Genomic DNA, 18,101 nt, shown 5'->3' with positions numbered 1-18,101 from the left:
TTACCTGCTAGCAAGCTGCAGCTATAGCAATTTTAGCAGCAACGCAAAAAAGCGACACGCATAGCTAGCAATCAGCAGCCAACACACGCGCGTAGCTTAGTAATCAGCGGCGGTAGCAAAACATACAGAGCAACATCTTCTCACCGTCTCATCTCTGGCACACATCAGAGGCAGAGCACGCCATGCTCTCCCCTTGATCTCCTCCCTCCCCTCCTCAGTCCTCACTACCGAGGCCCCTACCTCCCCCATCCCCTCTGGCTACCTTCCTTCCCGTGCTGGCCGTCCCCATCCCCTCCAATCGAGCTCGCCCCCAAGTGCATGTCGTAACTCCCCTGCTGGAGCTCGACGGTGTACCTATCGTGCGTGGGGCGAGCTCACCTCCCTCCCCTGCTGGTCACTCTGCCCTTTCTCCACGGGCATGGCCATGGCCACGACGGGAAGGATGTCCGGCTTCACGGAAAAACAATGTCAGACCAGGAAGGACACCGACAAAAATGGAAGTCATGGGAGTTGACCAAGAGCCAGGTGTTGTTTCTGACAGATAGTTGTAAGATGAGTCACTGGAAATGCAAAGTAACATGAAGCACTTATAAATAGATGCATAAGTATGACATAATAAATTCTATTGTTTTCAATAGTAACAACAAAAACTATTTTATGAAGCAAAAACTATAGATGTGTGAGCAATCAAACATAGTACCATGAGGTTGCTATTTTCAAGGTGTTCTATAGCTGAAAGCTCCTTAATAAATTCAAAAGACAAACGTGAGATGGAACTGTTAGAACCAGTATAGAAGTTGAAACATTTTGTAAGATCAATTATTAGATATACTCCTGAATTAATGGCATATAGCATTTTCATGTCAGAAAGTTATACAGTGGAGGGGTCACCCCCTCCATTACTTTGTGTATAATATAGATTTCCTCCTATAACGTAAATAATATGAAATGTCTCTTGACATCCTATTATAAAATGAGAAGACTAATTGAGGCTCAATTTAGGCAACAATTCAGTCGCCTGCTATCATAACAGAACAATCGTAAGGATATAAGGTGCATTTTTTTGCTCTCTTCGAGGTACATCAAGTTAGATCAAGATTTACTGTAGTACCCATAACTAACAACAGTAAACGTGCACTACAATTTTTGCACGAGAAAAATGGAAGAAAATATTTATAAGTTCAAGATATGAAAGAGAATGAAATCCGGGGAAACCGTCTTAGTGAAATTGATAAAGTTAACAAACTATATTGAATAGAAACATAAATTTTTAAAAGGCACACCATTAATGTAGTTCTTATATTTAAATATGCCTGTAAGTTCCTATAGAGCTATAATTTGCCGTCTTGATAGCACATAGGAACCCCTCTAGAAGAATATTGTCAAGCAGCAAGTCCTACAAAAGAAGCCAGATGCCAGTTTAGAGAATATTTCCCAAAATCAGAGCTAATACATGTTCACGCAATTCATGCTCAGAGCCATTCTTACCAGAAATGTTTTATTTGGTGTGGCATTTTATAACACAACTGACGAGTGACGAGTGCCACTCAAGCGGAGGGCGGTGCCCTTGGTATGGTCCATGCCAGCAACCATACTAGCCTCTGATAAGTCTGGCTTGTATCCAGAGGATGCAAGCCTCTGCTCGATCTCATCCAGCTTCGCGTATATCTCCTGTGACCGAGGGGGTGACGTGTCGCCTACGACAAACTGATGAACCAGGCCATCCATTTCAATGGAGCTGAACCCTGGCTCCTTTTTGAGAACCTCGTCGCTCATCAACCGACGGACCATGCCCACGTTGTTCCACTTCTGTGCAGATGCATAGACCCTCGAGAGCAGGATGTAGACACCACTGACAGCAACATCCGGATGTTGGATTAATTATGCATCTATGGGATGCCATTAGCAGGATCAAAATTGCATCTAGATCACCCAATAACCATGAACAGAGAAGGGATCAGAGGTTCTTTACATGTCACAGCAGTGGACATGATTGCATGCTCGATGCAGGCGTGATGAAGGGGTGATGTAGTCGAGGTAGAAGTCCTCCTCAACGTCCTGATGCCCTCAGGACGCCACCGGCACTGTCCGGGGACGGCAACGGCGGCTGGAGTAGGTCTTTCCGTCGCTGCAGCGCTCCCCCTGATCGGATGGGGTGAGAGGATATCAGGAGGGGAGTGAAACCGTATGAGAATTGTGATCGCGCAGGCTGCCAACCCTCTTCCGTACCTCCTTTTATCTAGCGCTGGAGACAGCGACCTAAACAATCAGTTGGTTTGGGTGCCCCCAATCAGGGCGCCTTAGTTGGGATAAAAAGCCCACGTACGTTGGTGCGTGGGGCCTTTTTCTCTAACGCTACCTTCTTTTTTTTCTATTAGACTAATAGATCTAACTGGCATGTTTAAGCCGTCAGATCAAACCAACATTCTCCCCCTTGATCGTTAGGCTTAACTTCATTCCCCCATTCTACATAGGAATGATGTACCAAAGTGATGTGTTACAACAGCTCAAAACGCCATAGAACCTCAACACTTATAGCACACCCTGCCTATTTCGAAATGGAAAACATTTTGCTAATTAAGGAGTGTTTATTTTAATGGTCCTCTTATTCCAGAATCATAAGGCTTCTAGTAGTCCCATGCCGGCAACATGCTCACAAAAAATACTGGGTGGTAAGCCTTTTGTTAGCGGATCCGCAAGCATATGCTTCGTTGTTATATGTTTAACATCAACTATTTGATCCTGGATTCTATCTTTCACAACACGATACTTGATGCCAATGTGTCTGACAGCATCACTTGACCTGTTGTTACTCGTATAGAAAACTGTAGGTTCATTATCGCAGTATAATAAAATTGGTTTAGATATGTTGTCAACCACTTTAAGTCCGGGAATAAAATTCTTTAGCCATACAGCCTGCCCGGTGGCCTCATAACATGCTACAAATTCTGCTTGCATCGTAGATCCAGCAGTTAACGTCTGTTTGGAGCTTTTCCACGATATAGCTCCTCCCGCGAGTGTGAATATATAGCCTGACGTGGATCTCTTACTATCCACACACCCGGCAAAATCAGAGTCTGAATAACCAAAAAATTCTAGGTTATCATTTCTTTTATATGCAAGCATGAAATCCTTAGTTCCTTGCATATAACGCAAGACTTTCTTTGCAGCCTTACAATGGTCCGGTCCTGGATTTGATTGGTATCTGCCAAGCATCCCGATTACAAAACATAAATCTGGGCGTGTACACACTTGAGCATACATGATGCTTCTGACAGTTGAAGCATAAGGAACCGACTTCATCTGATCAGTTTCATATTAGTTCCTCGGACATTGAAATGTCCCAAACTTATCGCCCTTAACTATAGGAGCAGGTGAGGGTGAGCACTTATGCATATTGATTTTTTTCAATGCTCTCTCAAAGTATGCTTTTTGAGATAGTCCTAACGTTCCTATGTACCTATCTCGATGCTGAGGACATACGAGGCTTCACCAAGATCTTTCATATCAAAACTGGATTACAAAAAATTATGCAGTGTATCCTTATCGCTACATGCCAACAATATGTCATGAACGTATAGGACTAAAAATGTGAACCTACTGTCTTTAAACTTAACGTATATGCAGTTGTCCACAACGTTTTCGGTGAAACCAAAAGTTTTGATAATTTTATCAAACTTGAGGTACCACTCTCTTGAAGCTTACTTCAAGCCATAAATTGATTTCTTTAGATGACATGCTAAATGTTCCTTCCCTTCCACAACAAGGCCTTCTAGCTGAGCCATGTAAACGTTTTATATTAATTCACCATTTAGAAATGTCGTTTTAGCATCCATTTGGTGTAGTTCTAGGTCGTAATGAGCTACTAATGCCATTATGACTCTGAAAGAATCCTTGGTTGACACAGGAGAGAAGGTTTGCTTATAATCAATGCCTTCTCTCTATGTATACCCTTTTGCCACTAGCCTTGCCTTGAACCATTCGACATTCCCTTTGGAATCATACTTGGTTTTGTAGACCCACTTGTGCCTACTTTCTTAGCTCCATCGGGAACTTCTACTAAGTCCCAAACATCGTTTGAACCCATAGACTTCAACTCGTCTTCCATGGCAACAAACCACTTGGACGAATTTTCACTTTTAATGGCTTCCTTATAAGAGGTTGGATCCTCCACATTTCCCAGATCATTCATATCCTCAATCATGAAAGTGACATAGTCATCTGATATGGCTTTCTTCCTCTCACGCCGTGGTCTACCCACAGGAGGAGGAGGTGGTACATCATGAAGGAAATATTCCCTAGAGGCAATAATAAAGTTGTTATTTATCATGATAAATGTTTATTATTCATGCTAGAATTGTATTAACCAGAAACTTAGTACATGTGTGAATACATAGACAAAAAGAGTGTCACTAGTATGCCTCTACCTGACTAGCTCGTTGATCAAAGATGGTTAAGTTTCCTAGCTATAGAAAAAGAGTTGTCATTTGATAAACGGGATCACATCATTAGAGAATGATGTGATTGACTTGACCCATCCGTTAGCTTAGCACGATGATCATTTAGTTTGCTGCTATTGTTTTCTCCATAACTTATACATGTTCCTATGACTATGGATCATGCAACTCCCAAATACCGAAGGAACACTTAGTGTGCTATCAAACGTCACAACGTTACTGGGTGACTATAAAGATGCTCTACATGTGTCTCCGATGGTGTTTGTTGAGTTGGCATAGATCGAGATTAGGATTTGTCACTCTGAGTATCGGAGAGGTATCTATGGGCCCTCTCGGTAATGTACATCACTATAAGCCTTGCAAGCAATGTAACTAGTGAGTTAGTTACAGGATGTAGCATTACGGAACGAGTAAAGAGACTTGCCGATAATGAGATTGAACTAGGTATGATGATACCGACGATCGAATCTCGGGCAAGTAATGTACCGATGACAAAGGGAACAATGTATGTTGTTATGCGGTTTGACCGATAAAGATCTTCGTCGAATATGCAGGAACCAATATGAGCATCCAGGTTCCGCTATTGGTTATTGACCGAAGATGAGTCTCGGTCATGTCTACATAGTTCTCGAACCCGTAGGGTCCACACACTTAACGTTCGGTGATGATCGGTATTATGAGTTTATGTTTTTGATGTACCGAAGGTAGTTCAGAGTCCCGGATATGATCACGGACATGACGAGCAGTCTAAAATGGTCGAGACATAAAGATCGATATATTGGATGACTATGTTTGGACATCAAAATGGTTCCGGGTGAGTTCGGGCATTTACCGGAGTACCGGGAGGTTACCGGAACCCCCCGGGGAGTGTATGGGCCTTATTGGGCCTTAGTGGGAGAGAGGAGGAGGCGGCCTAGGAGGGGGCGCGCCCCCCAAGCCCAATCCGAATTTGAAAGGGGGGCCGGCCCCCCTTTCCTTCCTCCCTCTATCCTCCTTCCTTTCTCTCCTACTCCTACTTGGAAGGGGGAAATCCTACTCCCGGCGGGAGTAGGACTGCCCTAGGGCGCGCCATAGAGGGTCGGCCCTCCCCCTCCTCCACTCCTTTATATACGGGGGAGGGGGCTGCTACCTCTTGAGCACTGTGTTGGATTTCCCCAAAGAAGAGAGGATGATGCAGCAAAGTAGCGTAAGTATTTCCCTCAGTTTTTGAGAACCAAGGTATCAATCCAATAGGAGGCCACGCGCGAGTCCCTCGTACCTACACAAAAACAGTAGCTCAACGCAACCAACGCGCTTAGGGGTTGTCAATCCCTTCACGGTCTCTTACGAAGGTGAGATCTGATAAAGATGATAAATAATATTTTTGGTATTTTTTGTATAGAGATGCAAAGTGAAAAGTAAAAGCAAAGTAAAAGCAAAGCAATAATAAAGTGATGGAGATTGATATGATGAGAAAGAGACCTGGGGGCCATAGGTTTCACTAGTGGCTTCTCTCAAGAGCATAAGTATTCTACGATGGGTGAACAAATTACTGTTGAGCAATTGACAGAATTGAGCATAGTTATGAGAATATCTAGGTATGATCATGTATATAGGCATCACGTCCGAGACAAGTAGACCGACTCCTGCCTGCATCTACTACTATTACTCCACTCATCGACCGCTATCCATCATGCATCTAGATTATTAAGCTAAAAATAGAGTAACGCCTTAAGCAAGATGACATGATGTAGAGGGATAGTTTCATGCAATATGATAAAAACCCCATCTTGTTATCCTCGATGGCAACGATATAATACGTGCCTTGTTGCCCCTTCTGTCACTGGGAAAGGACACCGCAAGATCGAACCCAAAGCTAAGCACTTCTCTCATGGCAAGAACAACCAATCTAGTAGGCCAAACCAAACTGATAATTAGAAGAGAATTGCAAAGATAACCAATCATACATAAAATAATTCAGAGAAGATTCAAATATTATTCATAGATAGACTTGATCAGAAACCCACAATTCATCGGTCTCAACAAACACACCGCAAAAAGAAGATTACATCGAATAGATCTCCACGAGAGAGGGGGAGAACATTGTATTGAGATCAAAAAAGAGAGAAGAAGCCATCTAGCTACTAACTATGGACCCGTAGGTCTGAAGTAAACTACTCACACTTCATCGGAGAGGCTTGGATGATGATGTAGAAGCCCTCCGTGATCGATGCCCCCTCCGACGGAGCTCCGGAACAGGCCCCAAGATGGGATCTCGTGGATACAGAAAGTTGCGGCGGTGGAATTAGGTTTTTGGCTCCGTATCTGATCGTTTGGGGGTACGTGGATATATATTGGAGGAAGAAGTACGTCGGTGGAGCTTCAAGGGGCCCACAAGACAGGGGGCGCGCCCTAGGGGGGCGCCCTCCACCCTCGTGACCACCTCGTGGCTTTCTTGACGGAGGTTCCAAATCTCCTGGATCTTATCTGATGAGAAAATCACGTTTCCGAAGGTTTCATTCTGTTTGGACTCCGTTTGATATTCCTTTTCTTCGAAACCCTAAAATAGGCAAAAAAAAACTACAATTCTGGGCTGGGCCTCCGGTTAATAGGTTAGTCCCAAAAATAATATAAAAGTGGATAATAAAGCCCAATAATGTCCAAAACAGTAGATAATATAACATGGAGCAATCAAAAATTATAGATACGTTGGAGACATATCAAGCATCCCCAAGCTTAATTCCTGCTCGTTCTCGAGTAGGTAAATGATAAAAACAGAATTTTTGATGCAGAGTGCTACTTGGCATAATTTCAATGTAAATCTTCTTAATTGTGGTATGAGTATTCAGATTCAAAAGATTCAAGACAAAAGATCATATTGACATAAAAATAATAATAGTTCAAGCATACTAACAAAACAATTATGTCTTCTCAAAATAACATGGCCAAAGAAAGCTATCCCTACAAAATCATATAGTCTGGCTATGCTCTATCTTCACCACACAAAGTATTTAAATCATGCACAACCCCGATGACAAGCCAAGCAATTGTTTCATACTTTTGACATTTTCAAAACTTTTTCGATCTTCACGCAATACATGAGTGTGAGCCATGGATATAGCACTATATGTGGAATAGAAGGGTGGTTGTGGAGAAGACAAAAAGAGGGGAAGATAGTCTCACATCAACTAGGCGTATCAACGGGCTATGGAGATGCCCATCAATAGATATCAATGTGAGTGAGTAGGGATTGCCATGCAACGGATGCACTAGAGCTATAAGTATATGAAAGCTCAAAAGAAACTAAGTGGGTGTGCATCCAACTCGCTTGCTCACGAACACCTAGGGCATTTTGAGGAAGCCCATCATTGGAATATACAAGCTAAGTTCTATAATGAAAAATTCCCACTAGTATATGAAAGTGACATAATGAGAGACTCTCTATCATGGAGATCATGGTGCTACTTTGAAGCACAAGTGTGGTAAAAGGATAGCAACATTGTCCCTTCTCTCTTTTTCTCTCATTTTTTTTTGTTTGGGCCTTCTCTTTTTTATGGCCTCTTTTTTTTCGTCCGGAGTCTCATCCCGACTTGTGGGGGAATCATAGTCTCCATCATCCTTTCCTCACTTGGGACAATGCTCTAAAAATGATGATCATCACACTTTTTATTTTTCGTACAACTCAACAATTACAACTCAATACTCGGAACAAAACATGACTCTATATGAATGCCTCCGGCGGTGTACCAGGATATGCAATGAATCAAGAGTGACATGTATGAAAGAATTATGAACGGTGGCTTTGCCACAAATACAATGTCAACTACATGATCATGCTAGCAATATGACAATGATGGAGCGTGTCATAATGAACAGAACGGTGGAAATTTGCATGGCAATATATCTCGGAATGGCTATGGAAATGCCATGATAGGTAGGTATGGTGGCTGTTTTGAGGAAGGTATTTGGTGGGTGTATGATACCGGCGAAAAGTGTGCGGTATTAGAGAGGCTAGCAATGGTGGAAGGAAGGAAAGTGCGTATAATCCATGGACTCAACATTAGTCATAAAGAACTCATATGCTTATTGTAAAAATCTAGAAGTTATCAAAGCAAAGTATCACACGCATGCTCCTAGGGGGATAGATTGGTAGGGAAAGACCATCGCTCGTCCCCGACCGCCACTCATAAGGAAGACAATCAATAAATAAATCATGCTCCGACTTCATCACATAATGGTTCACTATACGTGCATGCTACAGGAATCGCAAACTTTAACACAAGCATTTCTCAGATTCACAACTACTCAACTAGCATGACTCTAATATCACCATCCTCATATCTCAAAACAATTATCAAGCATCAATTTTTTTCTTAGTATTCACCGCACTAAAAAGAAAGTTTTACAAATCTTGAATACCAAGCATATTATTATTAATCAAATTACCATGCTATTAAGATTCTAAAAATAATCTAAGTGAAGCATGAGAGATCAATAGTTTCTATAAAACAAATCCACCACCGTGCTCTAAAAGATATAAGTGAAGCATTAGAGAAAAATTATATAGCTCAAAAGATATAAGTGAAGCATATAGAGTATTCTATCAAATTCCAAACTATGTATGGCTCTCTCAAAAGGTGTGTACAGCAAGGATGATTGTGGTAGACTAACAAGCAAAGACTCAAATCATAAAAGACGCTCCAAGCAAAACACATATCATGTGGTGAATAAAAATATAGCTCCAAGTAAAGTTACCGATAGAAGTAGACGAAAGAGGGGATGCCTTCTGGGGCATCCCCAAGCTTTGGCTTTTAGGTGTCCTTAGATTATCTTCGGGGTGCCATGGGCATCCCCAAGCTTAGGCTCTTGCCACTCCTTGTTCCATAATCCATCAAATCTTTACCCAAAACTTGAAAACTTCACAACACAAAACTTAAAGTAGAAAACTCGTGAGCTCCGTTATCGAAAGAAAACAAAAGACCACTTCAAGGTACTGTAATGAACTCATTCTTTATTTATATTGGTGTTAAACCTACTGTATTCCAACTTCTCTATGGATTATAAACTATTTTACTAGCCATAGATTCATCAAAATAAGCAAACAACACACGAAAAACAGAATCTGTCAAAAACAGAAAAGTCTGTAGTAATATGTAGCTAGCGCAAGATCTGGAACTCCAAAAATTCTAAAATAAATTTCTGGACGTGAGGAATTTATCTATTAATCATCTGAAAAAATAATTAACTAAATATCACTCTCCAAATAAAAATCACAGCAGTTCTCGTGAGCGCTAAAGTTTCTGTTTTTTACAGCAAGTTCAACAAGACTTTTCCCAAGTCTTCCCAACGGTTCTACTTGGCACAAACACTAATTAAACACAAAAAAACACAACGAAAACAGAGGCTAAATAATTTATTTATTACTAAACAGGATCAAAAAGAAAGTAATAAAAATAAAATTGGGTTGCCTCCCAACAAGCGCTATCGTTTAACGCCCCTAGCTAGGCATAACAAGCAAGAATAGATCTAGGTATCGCCATAATAGTAAGATAGATTATTAAAACTCATTTCATATTCTCTATGTTCGGCAGCAAGTTTTCTTTGAGGCAAGCAAAAGTAATCAAAAGGGCTAAATTTAACGGGACAAAAGTCCCCAAGATCAACCTTGGGAGGTATAGGTTCCTCCTTTGGTCCTTCATAATGCACAACCAATTCATCATTATAAGCATTCTTTTGACAGAACTTTGTGAGCCTATATTCTAGAGAATATCCTAGTTCATTATTTCTAATAGCCAAATCATCATTAAGTTCAGAAATTCTATCAACTAAAACATTGGTAGGAACCCGTTTTCTAAGATTTTCATTGAAAGCAACATAGTCTAGAGATTGAAAACGCATTATTTCTTCTTGATCAAAGAGGATAGCCTCTATGGGAGGACGGAAAGCATCCACCCTATAATGCGCAAAGATTTCTTTGGCTTCTTTTATTATGAATCTAAACTCATGAGCCAAAAAGATAGTAGCGGCACGCTTAACAAAAGAATGCTCAATATTTGAAAATTCCAGAAAAATCCTTTGTATGGAAGGATGCATGTGCATGAATTGTCTTTCAAGTTCAACTAAAAGCATGGCAATAGCGTCCGCAAGACTACTAGTTCTGTGAAGGATAGAACTACCCATAGAAGGTAAAACACCGGCACAAGTAAAGAAATCTTGAATAACTCCTTTTCCAATAATATTACTAGTACCAGCACAGAATTTTTTTGTACGAAAGATGGTAGGTTCTTTAGCAGGAGCATCAGAATTTTTCATGATATTATTATTGTCCATATCGACAATAATTTCCCCAATTTCAGACATAGAGGCAGAAGGTAAAGGACTTGACATAACGACAAGCTAGCAAACTAACACACAAGCAAACAAAAGGCAAACGAGCAAAAAGAGGCAAATAGAGAGGGAGAGGGAGGATAGAGAGAGAGGGCGAATAAAACGGCAAGGGTGAATTGGGGGGGAGAGGAAAACGAGAGGGAAATGGCAAATAATGTAATGCGGGAGATAAGGGTATGTGATGGGTACTTGGTATGTTGACTTTTGCGCAGACTCCCCGGCAACGGCGCCAGAAATTCTTCTTGCTACCTCTTGAGCACTGCGTTGGATTTCCCCAAAGAGGAGAGGATGATGCAACAAACTAGCGTAAGTATTTCCCTCAGTTTTTGAGAACCAAGGTATCAATCCAGTAGGAGGCTACGCGCGAGTCCCTCGTACCTACACAAAAAAAGTAGCTCAACGCAACCAACATACTTAGGGGTTGTCAATCCCTTCACGGTCACTTACGAAAGTGAGATCTGATAAAGATGATAAATAATATTTTTGGTATTTTTGGTATAGATATGCAAAGTGAAAAGTAAAAGCAAAGTAAAAGCCAAGCAATAATAAAGTGATGGAGATTGATATGATGAGAAAGAGACCCGGGGCCATAGGTTTCACTAGTGGCTCCTCTCAAGAGCATAAGTATTCTATGGTGGGTGAACAAATTACTGTTGAGCAATTAACAGAATTGAGCATGGTTATGAGAATATCTAGGTATGATCATGTATATAGGCATCACGTCCGAGACAAGTAGACCGACTCCTGCCTGCATCTACTACTATTACTCCACTCATCGACCGCTATCCAGCATGCATCTAGAGTATTAAGTTAAAAACAGAGTAACGCCTTAAGCAAGATGACATGATGTAGAGGGATAGGTTCATGCAATATGATAAAAAAACCATCTTGTTATCCTCGATGGCAATGATACAATACGTGCCTTGCTGCCCCTTCTGTCACTGGGAAAGGACACCGCAAGATCGAACCCAAAGCTAAGCACTTCTCCCATGGCAAGAACAACCAATCTAGTAGGCCAAACCAAACTGATAATTCGAAGAGACTTGCAAAGATAACCAATCATACATAAAAGAATTCAGAGAAGATTCAAATATTATTCATAGATAGACTTGATCATAAACCCACAATTCATCGGTCTCAACAAACAAACCACAAAAAGAAGATTACATCGAATAGATCTCCATGAGAGAGGGGGAGAACATTGTATTGAGATCCAAAAAGAGAGAAGAAGCCATCTAGCTACTAACTATGGACCCGTAGGTCTGAAGTAAACTACTCACACTTCATCGGAGAGGCTTGGATGATGATGTAGAAGCCCTCCGTGATCGATGCCCCCTCCGGCGGAGCTCCGGAACAGGCCCCAAGATGGGATCTCGTGGATACAGAAAGTTGCGGTGGTGGAATTAGGTTTTTGGCTCCGTATCTGATTGTTTGGGGGTACGTGGATATATATAGGAGGAAGAAGTACGTCGGTGGAGCTTCGAGGGGCCCACAAGGCAGGGGGCGCGCCCTAGGGGGGGCGCCCTCCATCCTCATGACCGCCTCGTGGCTTTCTTGATGGTGGGTACAAGTCTCCTAGATCTTATCTGATGAGAAAATCACGTTTCCGAAGGTTTCATTCCGTTTGGACTCCGTTTGATATTCCTTTTCTTCGAAACCCTAAAACAGGCAAAAAACAGCAATTCTGGGTTGGGCCTCCGGTTAATAGGTTAGTCCCAAAAATAATATAAAAGTGGATAATAAAGCCCAATAATGTCCAAAACAGTAGATAATATAGCATGGAGCAATCAAAAATTATAGATACGTTGGAGACGTATCAGGGGCACCCCATAGACACACAAGTTGATCATTGTCTTAGCCGTGTGCGGTGCCCCCCTCCACCATAATCCACCTCGGTCATATCGTAGCAGTGCTTAGGCAAAGCCCTATTCTGGAAGCTTCATCATCGCCGTCATCACACTGTCGTGCTGACGAAACTCTCCCTCGACACTCAACTGGATCTAGAATTCGTGGGATGTCACCGAGCTGAACATGTGTAGATCGCGGAGTTGTTGTACCTTCGATGCTAGGATTGGTCGGATCGTGAAGACGTACGACTACATCAACCGTGTTGTCATAACGCTTCCGCTTACGGTCTACAAGGGTACGTAGACAACACTCTCCCCTCTCGTTGCTATGCATCACCTAGATAGATCTTGCGTGTGCGTAGGAAAATTTTGAAATTACTGCGTTCCCCCAAAGTGGCATCCGAGCCAGGTCTATGCGTAGATGTTATATGCATGAGTAGAACACAAAGGAGTTATGTGCGTGGGTATATACATATTGCTTGCCGTCACTAGTTGATTCTTTATTCACGGTATTGTTGGATGAAGTGGCTTAGACGACATTACGCGTACGCCTATGCGAGACTGGTTCTACCAACGTGCTTCCCACACAGGTGGCTAGTGGCTGTCAGTTTCTCCAACTTTAGTTGAATCGGTTTCAATGAACATGGTTCTTTCTGAAGATCCAAAAGCAATCACTATACCGCGTTGTGGTTTTTGATGTGTAGGTAAGAACGGTTATTGCTCAGCCCGTAGCAGCCACGTAAAACTTGCAACAACAAAGTAGAGGACATTTAACTTGTTTTTGTAGGGCATTTTGTGATGTGATATGGTCAAGACATGATGCTAAATTTTATTGTATGAGATGATCATGTTTTGTAACAGAGTTATCAGCAACTGGCAGGAGCCATATGGTTGTCGCTTTATTGTATGAAATGCAATTGCCATGTAATTGCTTTACTTTATCACTAAGCGGCAGCGATAGTCGTAGAAGCAATAGTTGGCGAGACGACAACGATGCTTCGATGGAGATCAAGGTGTCAAGCCGGTGACGATGGTGATCATGACGGTGCTTTGGAGATGGAGATCAAAGGCACAAGATGATGATGGCCATATCATATCACTTATATTTGATTGCATGTGATGTTTATCCTTTATGCTTCTTATTTTGCTTAGTTATGTGGTAGAATTATAAGATGAACTCTCACTAAATTTCAAGAAACAAGTGTTCTCCCTGAGTATGCACCGTTGCTATAGTTTGTCGTGCCGAGACACCACGCGATGATCGGCTGTGATAAGATCTACATTCACATACAACGGGTGCAAGCCAGTTTTGCAGACGCAGAATACTCGGTTTAAACTTGACAAGCCTAGCATATGCAGATATGGCCTCGGATCACTGAGACCGAAAGGTCGAGCATGAATCATATAGTAGATATGATCAATGTAGTGATGTTCACCATTGAAAAATACTCCATCTCACATGATGATCAGACATGGTTTAGTTGATATGGATCACGTGATCACTTAGATGATTAGAGGGATGTCTATCTAAGTGGGAGTTCTTAAGTAATATGATTAATTGAACCTCAATTTATCAAGAACTTAGTACCTGATAGTATTTTTCATGTCTATGTTGTTGTAGATAGATGGCCCGTACTGTTGTTCCATTGAATTTTAATCCGTTCCTAAAGAAAGCTAAGTTGAAAGATGATGGCAGCAATTTCACAGACTGGGTCCATAACTTGAGGATTATCCTCATTGCTGCACAGAAGAATTGTGTCCTGGAAGCACCGCTAGGTGACAAACCCACCGCAGGAGCAAAACCAGCTGTTGTGAACACCTGGCAGAGCAAAGCTGATGACTACTCGATAGTTCAGTGTGTCATGCTTTACGGCTTAGAACCGGGACTTCAACGACGTTTTGAACGTCATGGAGCATATGAGATGTTCCAGCATTTGAAGTTAATATTTCAAGCAAATGCCTGGATTGAGAGATATGAAGTCTCCAATAAGTTCCACAGCTGCAAGATGGAGGAGAATAGTTCTGTCAATGAACATATCCTCAGAATGTCTGGGTACCACAACCACTTGACTCAGCTGGGAGTTAATCTTCCTGATGATAGTGTCATTGACAGAGTTCTTCAATCACTGCCACCAAGCTACAAGAGCTTCGTGATGAACTATAATATGCAAGGGATGGATAAGATGATTCCCGAGCTCTTCGCAATGCTAAAGGCTGCGGAGGAAGAAATCAAGAAAGAGCATCAAGTGTTGATGGTCAACAAGACCACCAGTTTCAAGAAAAAGGGTAAAGGGAAGAAAGGAAACTTCAAGAAGAACGACAAGCAAGATGATGCTCAAGTGAAGAAGCCTAAGTCTGGACCTAATCCTGAGACTGAGTGCTTCTACTGCAAAGGGACTGGTCACTGGAAGCGGAACTGCCCCAAGTATTTGGCAGAGAAGAAGGATGGCAAAGTGAAAGGTATATTTGATATACATATTATTGATGTGTACCTTACTAATTCTCGCAACCTCTACATCTAATATTTGCAACTCGAAACAGGGGCTATGGATTAAGCGAAGATTAGGTAAGGATGTGGTGACGATGCGCGTGGGGAATGGTTCGAAAGTCGATGTGATCGCCGTCGGCGCGCTACCTCTACATCTACCTTCGGGGTTAGTTTTAGACCTAAATAATTGTTATTTGGTGCCAGCGTTGAGCATGAACATTATATCTGGATCTTCTTTGATGCGAGACGGTTATTCATTTAAATCGGAGAATAATGGTTGTTCTATTTATATGAATAATATCTTTTATGGTCATGCACCCTTGATGAGTGGTCTGTTTTTACTAAATCTTGATAGTAGTGATACACATATTCATAGTATTGAAGCCAAAAGATATAAGTTTAATAATTATAGTGCAACTTATTTGTGGCACTGCCGTTTAGGTCATATTGGCATAAAGCGCATGAAGAAACTCCATGCTGATGGACTTTTGGAATCACTTGATGCTTGCAAACCATGCCTCTTGGGCAAGATGACTAAGACTCCGTTCTCCGGAACAATGGAGCGAGCAACAGATTTGTTGGAAATAATACATACTGATGTATGCGGTCCAATGAGTGTTGATGCTCGCGGCGAGTATCGTTATTTTCTTACCTGATTTGAGCAAATATTGGTATATCTACTTGATGAAACATAAGTCTAAAACATTTTAAAAGTTCAAAGAATTTCAGAGTGAAGTGGAAAATCATCGTAACAAGAAAATTAAGTTTCTATGATCTGATCATGGAGGTGAATATTTGAGTTACGAGTTTGGTCTTCATTTCAAACAATGCAGAATAGTTTTGCAACTCACGCCACCTAGAACAGCACAGCATAATGGTGTGTCTAAACGTCGTAACCTCACTTTATTAGATATGGTGTGATCTATGATGTCTCTCACTGATTTACCGCTATCGTTTTGGGGTTATGCTTTAGAGACAGCTGCATTCACGTTAAATAGGGCACCATCAAAATCCATTGAGACGACACCTTATGAACTGTGGTTTGGTAAGAAACCCAAGTTGTCGTTTCTTAAAGTTTGGGGCTGCGATGCTTATGTGAAAAAGCTTCAACCTGATAAGCTCAAACCCAAATCGCAGAAATGTGTCTTCATAGGATACCCAAAGGAAACTCTTGGGTACACCTTCTATCACAGATCCGAAGGCAAGATATTCGTTGCTAAGAATGGATCCTTTCTAGAGAAGGAGTTTTTCTCGAAAGAAGTGAGTGGAAGGAAAGTAGAACTTGACGAGGTAATTGTACCTACTCCCTTATTGGAAAGTAGTTCATCACAGAAATCAGTTCCAGTGATTCCTACACCAGTAAGTGAGGAATCTAATGATGATGATCATGAAACTTCTGATCAAGTTACTACCGAACCTCTTAAGTCAACCAGAGTAAGATCCGCACCAGAGTGGTACGGTAATCCTGTTCTGGAGGTCATGTTACTTGACCATGATGAACCTACGAACTATGAGGAAGCGATGATGAGCCCAGATTCGGCAAAATGACTTGAGGCCAGGAAATCTGAGATGGGATCCATGTATGAGAACAAAGTGTGGACTTTGGTTGACTTGACCGATGATCGGCAAGCCATAGAGAATAAATGGATCTTCAAGAAGAAGACTAACGCTAACGGTAATGTTACTGTCTACAAAGCTCGACTTGTTGCAAAAGGTTTTCGACAAGTTCAAGGAGTTGACTACGATGAGACCTTCTCACCTGTAGCGATGCTTAAGTCCGTTTGAATCATGGTAGCAATTGCCGCATTTTATGATTATGAAATTTGGCAAATGGATGTCAAAACTGCATTCCTTAATGGATATCTTAACACTGGTAGAAAAAGGGCCTATAGTCCCGGTTCGTAAGGGCCTTTAGTCCCGGTTCCTGAACCGGGACTAAAGTGTCGGTACTAATGCCCTGACCCTTTAGTCCCGGTTCAATCCAGAACCGGGACTAAAGGGCGCGGCCACGTGGAGCTCCACCTTTAGTCCCGGTTGGTAACACCAACCGGGACTAAAGGAAATTTTATGATTTTTTTTTTGAAAAAAAAATTTGAATTTTTTTTTTGAGTTTTTTTTATTTTCAAACTTCTGAATTATTTTAACCTATAGTCTGTAATCACCACCCCTCATCACTTCTCAATTTATCCTCTAATCACCCCTCATCATTCCAAATCATCTAACTTCCCGAACGGTCACCCATCCTCCCACTCCCCCAGCCTGAGCACGCTTAACTTCCGGGTTCTATTCTCCCTCGCTCCAAGTCTGCACTTGTTGTTTTCCTGACAATAGTAAGATGTTAATCCTATTAACCTTCAGGAATTTTGCTTGAGCATGAAGTGACACATTTCACTGTTTGAGTTTGAAACTATTGTTTTAAAAAACAATAATTATTTAGTAACACTAATATTTCTTGAATAATTAGTTTGACCATTGTTTGACCACAGTTTGACCACAGTTTGACCAGATTTGACCAAAATTGAAATAACTAAAATAATTATTTAGTAACACTAATATTCTAGAATAATTAGTTTGACCATTGTTTGACCACCGTTTGCCCACTGTTTGAATATTTTTTCAATTTTTTCCACTCTAGATCTTAAAAGCCCCGTAACTTTTTTTCTATTAGGTATTTGAGGATTTTGAAAATGTTTAACGAGGTTCCCCCCAGTTAAATTTGGATGTAACTTTCCGAGTAGATGATTTTTCATATAAAAAACTTTTTCATCTGCAAAAGTTATGCCCATTTTTACAAATTTCAGAGAGATTTTGCAAATAAAGTCAAAATTCACATTTGCAAATTTTCCCAACAACTAGACCACATATCACATGAGAAACTTATTTTCTTTTATTTTTTTTGACATTTCCATTATTTTCTTTTATTTTTTTTAAACTGAAAGGGTG

General features: G+C 41.2%; 1 pseudogene; it reads right to left on the bottom strand.

Moving 5' to 3' along the window:
• The window catches only part of LOC119272816, a 36,464-nt pseudogene continuing 18,363 nt past the window's right edge, over nucleotides 1–18,101 (bottom strand).

This window comes from Triticum dicoccoides, chromosome 3A (assembly GCF_002162155.2).
Source record: "Triticum dicoccoides isolate Atlit2015 ecotype Zavitan chromosome 3A, WEW_v2.0, whole genome shotgun sequence".
NCBI lineage: Eukaryota > Viridiplantae > Streptophyta > Magnoliopsida > Poales > Poaceae > Triticum > Triticum dicoccoides.
This window is presented reverse-complemented; position numbering and strand designations above follow the sequence as displayed.